At 40.6% G+C, this 6,245-nt stretch overlaps 1 long non-coding RNA gene across 1 annotated transcript in view; it reads left to right on the forward strand.

Moving 5' to 3' along the window:
- The window catches only part of LOC145444515 (uncharacterized), a 414,279-nt gene that overhangs the window by 195,100 nt on the left and 212,934 nt on the right, over nt 1–6,245 (forward strand). The window lies entirely within an intron of this gene.

Here is a 6,245-nt window from a genome sequence, read left to right on the forward strand (position 1 = left end):
AACCAATGTTGTTTTTACCACGATACCAATGTTTCCTGCAACCCGAAAGGACGTTCTCCCGGCTATAAAACAAAGCAACGTAATTTATGAATTCAAGTGTCACTGTGATTGTCGGTACGTAGGGAGAACTTCCAAACGGTTGCAGAACCGTATCAAAGAACACATTCCACCGTCTGTCAAATCTTATATCTCAAATTCGCAGCTTAACAATCCGCTTGTTCTTGAACATAACCAGGCCATGGGTCAAAAATCTTCTATAGGCAAACATTTACTAGAAAATCATACGTGTGCTGCTAACTATCACGAGGACATGTTCTCTATATTGGCTAAGGGTCGCAATTTATTTCATTTGTCTGTTCTTGAGTCCACCATCATCACTATGAGCAAACCTAGTCTATGCCAACAGAAAGAATTTGTGTATCATTTGAAAATCGCGCATTAACTAGTTTTGCTTCGCTGTCTCCATGCCAACGCTGCAGTTCTCTCGTTTTCCCAACTTTGTGTATTTTCTGTGTGACGTCATAATTAGCGATATATATTGTTGCTGAACATAGTTATTCGAATTCTCGCATTATTGCTGACGATATTCCCCTGACGAGGGTCAGCCGAGAAGCTTCGGGAATAAAATGAATATTTTATTTACTAGGTTGGCTATACAGCAGTAAGGTTGTGATATGGGAAGAATGTCTAGCTTACTCACTAACTATTCTGCAAAAGGTTGAGGATCAATATTCTAGAAACAGCTGTATCGCTAGCTTGCAGAAAAGTGGATATTTCGAGGCAGATTGCAGGTAACTTTCTGGACCTACTTAGGTAAAGGCCAAAATGAAGTCAGCCATCCCTGAGTTGTATATATCCCTGATTACCACAAACAACATTAGGGTTGAGTAGATCGTAAATGCCGATAATGTAAGTCTTCTTGCTTCGACGAACTTACGCGTAAGCTCCACTCTCGCACGCTGCGCACACACGTATATAATAACATACAGTCAGTTAAACTTGACGTAGTAAGCAAGTAGTGAGGAATATCGGCCGCGGGCCACATTATAATGTAAAACCGGAAACTGTCCGCGGGCCGGACAAAATCCCGTCGCGGGTCGTATGTTGCCCGCCCCTGAGCTAGTAGCTGCGTAGTAAATCTCATTACCGCATTAGAGAAACAGAAATTTACAACAGGTAATGAGGCGAGTTACGTTACACCTTACACGGCAATGTAAAAGCATATTGGTTAAGCCTTAATAAACGCTACATTTCGTTAGGTTAAACCTTTCTGCTGCGCACAATCAGCACCAATGATTTTGATTGGTGATAGGCGACGTCCAGAGAATTAATGCACCGAACCACCATAGCATATGTTTCTACCAGTCAATCTGATCACGTGGGCTAGGAATGGATAAATATTTGTCAGTAATATATGAAATAAGCAATATTATCGACGAAATTAAATTTCCAGTTTGAACATTTTTTCTCGCTCTGTGCGACTAAAATAGGAATTCAGATACCTTTCCCTAGCATTTGTACTTGCGATTTTAGTACAAGCCTGCGGGGGGTGGGGGGGGGTGGTCAGCTGCTACAGTTAAAAAAAAATTACCCAAGGTATATCTCAAGAAATCAGTGATGGCACAGAACACCACCGGGGCTCTCCGCGGTGCGAAGTGACCAGTAGCCAATTTTATCATGTTTATATGACATCCATATGGTCATGATTACGACTCCCCGCCGGAATGTGGCCGTATGCTATATATGTAATCGAAATACGGCAGTGATTAGCAAAGAAGGATGAACACCCCTGCATTAGGCTTACTATACTTAATCAGTGAGTTATGAGGTCAGGGGTTTGCGAAATTCGACTAAACGTTAAAAGGGTGTACCACGACAAAAAAAGGTTTTAAGAGCACTGCTCTAGACCAGGGGGCAACTATTTTCCTCCTCGGGCCAAATGAGAAAAATAAATACGTTGGCGGGTCGAGTAAAAATATTTAGCTCCATTCTTCAGCGCGTTTTATATTTATTTCTAAATTACATTGTTAATAAATGCTGCTCAGTGAATATGTTGATATCAGGTAATAAGAAAGGGACGACTATTTAAAAAAATATCTATTAGCTTTCGTGATTCAAAACCATGTTATATATGATACATTTTAGCTCTCTATAAACCCCTATCCACGCTCTTCTATTAAGACTCTAAAACAGTGGTTCTCAAACTTTTTTTAGGCACGCCTCCATTTATAATAGTGAATAGTATATATAATGAATAGTGAATAGTGGCATGGAAGATTATGGCTGTTGATGAGAGAATTGTGAAATATCAAAGTCGGACAATACACAGAGCTATAATGATAAGCTGGGGGTATATCGTGCGGAGCGCGAATAAATTTTTCAATAATATTCGGTTTCTCGCCACACTTCTGATGCTTTCACGTCTCCGACTTCGAGAACCACTGCACTGAAATGTATATGCAATAGTACAAAACTCATTCCCTTGGTCGCTGCCTTCCGAGCACTGTGCAGGTTAAATAGCCTTTATGTTGAGCGAAGCTTACAGTTTGTTCTGAAGTTCGCCCTCCCTTGACCGAGTGTTTCGTGCTTTTGTCAGAAGGCCGAATTTAATTAAAATCTTTATTCTCCGCGACATGATCCGTAAAATCTGACTCCAGTATGCGAATATTCATTGCTCTAAAGTCTAAATTCTAAACCTAGACCTACTTTGAATTTCAGTTTCCGGCTTTCCTATTTTTGGCATGCTCGTTAATCCTTTATGGGTGATAGATATGATGAGTAATATGGTAATCGCGAACACTGATTGACTTGTTTTACGAATTAGGTATTTGGAAACATATCACGACGCAAATTGAAACACATACCGTATAGTGCGTAATGTGACAATGCCAACAAGGTTTGAACTAAAGTTTAGGGAAAGAGTTATTGCTGGTGACTACAAGTGCTATACTCATACTTTGCCGCATTGCCTTTACATTGAATCGGGATTACGCATGCAAGGTACGTAGGCATCGTAATCGTGCTATGTTAATAAACATACTTCAAAGTAAACTAATTTCCTGTTCATTTCATACAGCCCATGGTTTTAGTCAATCAAAAAGCAAGTTTTATGTTTTGAATTCCAAGCAACCTTTCGAGGGCCGCACAGAATAGCTTCGGTGGCCGTATTTGGCCCACGGGCCGCACTTTGCCCAGGTTTGACGTAAGATGTAGGATACATATTTGTACAATATCAGTCATTTTGCATGATATCATTATAGCAATCAATAATCGAACTGATTAAAGCTCCGTTCGGCTGATTATAATGCACGCCTCTACTTCACTATCGCCCGGCGGAATACTATGTATTCTCTGCGTTACAGTTGATCAAAATCCAACATGGTGACGGCGTCGTGGCGTCGGATCGATTGGCTCTGAAATCGATCAATGTGAACAGTCAATTATTGATATCGTGGAGAAGTGTCACTCACATCATTCGCATTGATTCGTACTCGTGGTGTAGCATAGGCCACGGTCAGTGGGTTCGAGCAGTTGTGGAAGTAAATCATAGGCGGACTCAGCTGAACGCAGTTAGCAAGTTGAATCTAATCCGTAGGCCTACTTGATGCATATTCGGAAATTTAAACAGACACGTCAGTTTTGGATACGAGCTTTTTCATTGGCATAACTATACGCTATTCAATAGGCCAGTGTTACATTATGTGGAATATGGATACCGTTGGCAAGGAGTAAGATGCGACCAGAGCAACAACGGAGTCTACGTAAACCTAAATGATGACTTATTTGCTGCTCCTATTGTGTTTACTTTGCACTCCTCGCGATCTCGCCCATTCGCACAAGCTTCGCAGAGCGAGTCTAAAATTTTGACGGCCAAAATGCATGACGTCAAAACAGTCCCGTGCCGGCTCTGCTCAGTGTTTGGATTCAAAATCTTTTTCAGCCGATCCTCTCGCAGAATTCAAATTGTGCATAGTACGTTACAGTGTATCATGACAGATTTATGTATGTGTGTCATTGTATTGACTGTTTATCTCGCTATTGTGTTGCTTTTTAATTATCTTGAAAAACTTTTTTTTTCCTATATATATAAAATATTCAAATTTCGTTACCAAAAGTATGATTTCTGTGACATTGCTGGCTGACAAATATAAGTTTTGTGACAAAAAATTTGGGTCCCACCGCTGCGCATGCACTAGAGAAAATCATGCTCCAATCAAATACATGGTTCACTACGTTTGACAGTAGTTATAAGGCACTGTAATTGCTAGAATAAGAATGATGACGTTAGAGAGCCCTTGGCCGCAAGGGAAATTGGGTTGGAGGGAGGCCAGATCTATTGCTCGAGGCGCGATCCTAATCACACGTCTTGTGTTGTTTCTGATTCTGACTGTCTTCCTGTCTCCGAGGCTCTCCAATGTAAAAAACGGCGCTGTTTGTAGCAATGATACAAGCTTTCGAGATTGCTACGTGATGACTGGTCTAGCGTATGATTGGAACCTTATGGTAATTGCTAGTCTGTATTGATTATATCTGTTATTCTTAAACCGGGGGCTCGAAGCAGTCGCCCACTCGCCCACCACATATCTTTGCAGAAATGGATTTCCGGCACTAGTTTATATCAAATCGAGGGTGCGGATTTTAAAGACGCTACAGAATTCGAATTAAAATACTAAAAATCTTCCCAATTTTTCGCAAAATTAGAATGTTGTTTTGATTAATTTATTTTGCTGCTGTTTATCACTGGACTGCAATTAATGTTTGCAGAAGACAGATGTTGATGACACGATAATAGAGATACATTTGAACTAAAAATGTGCGTGTGCGTGGGGGTCCGTGAGGGTCCGTGACAGTACAAAGGGGATCCGCGAAGACAAACGGTTGAGGCACACTGGTGATGGTTTGATTGCAAAGACTACTCCAGATCGTTTCGACACCTTCCCATTTTTTCATTGTATCGCAATCCGTGGTATATTGATCTGATAAAATTGAAACTGAACTGAAAGGCAATAATCCTGATTTTAAACGTCATTATGGGTACCCGCAACGCCCAAAAACAAATTAGCATAATTTATAATAAAATAGGCATTATAGCGCCGGCCATTACCTCTACACGACACACCAGAACTTAGTGAGCTTTGGCCAACATGGGACTTCGCGAAGTGTGTTACCAAATAAACACCCTATGGCTGAGAATTACATCCATATGTTAGCCGCCGCCTTCAGCTCTACCTGTAAATTTGATCACATGCACTAGGGGACTATAAAAAACTACTAGCAATATAAGTAATTACCAATAGCATAGACATAATTCAATCATTCGTATGAAATAATGTGCGTCCTTAGTGACTACGCGCACACATAGACATATTCCCCGGAACAGTAAAGCATGATGAGCTGTTACTGGTAAAATGGCCAGTCGTGAAGGGTGTCTGGGCTGAAGCGAACCCTCCCCCCCCCAAGATGTTTGGTTTTTGATCATATGGGGGCCCAAGACTAATACTTCGTGAGCTGACGGAGTACTGTTTTGGCCCTGTGTATGCTACGTTCCACCATTGCACATAAATATTTTTTATCAAAGTGTATAATAGCCTGAACATTTTTTGCAGTGCGAAAGATTTACTTCAGGGTATTAGTTATCACTCAGTGCGTTTATATTTATTATTTATTTTGAAAGTCCATCAACGGTTTCAGCCTTGAGTGTTAGAAAGCTATGCGTTTAGACTGCAAACACCGGTTGCTCTTTTCATCTTTTTACGATAAGGGAGCGTGAAATTGTTTGCTATCGCCTATAAGTGGTTCATGTCGCAAAAGTTTGAGAACCACTGGCCTAGATCTAGTTACTGTGAAGAACTATAGGGCTCTGATTTCATTTCTTGGAGTTCTGGCTCGGTTCGGTTGCTGGTCCTCAACGAAAAAGTATTTTAACTCCGCGAGCCTTCTGCTCCATTATAGAAATACTGGTTTCATTCAGTAATTCATTTGTCCTATTGTTACAGTATACTGTAGAAGCTGCTATTTGTCTGACCAAGCCTGAAAGAAATTACGTCTATTTTGATATTACGACATCGCCATGCCCACTTGCTTCATATGTATATACTCTCTCTTGCAATAACCCTTTTGATTAGTGCATTTGGTTGTTGTCTATTATTTCATGTCTTATACGTATTTTCCCGACTTGGTATCAGTACCCTCGAATTAAGCTCCTTACTTCAACATGAGAGTAATAACTTGTTCACAGTGTAATG

The sequence above is a fragment of the Botryllus schlosseri genome, chromosome 8 (assembly GCF_051294905.1).
Source record: "Botryllus schlosseri isolate E-star chromosome 8, Bs_hap1, whole genome shotgun sequence".
NCBI lineage: Eukaryota > Metazoa > Chordata > Ascidiacea > Stolidobranchia > Styelidae > Botryllus > Botryllus schlosseri.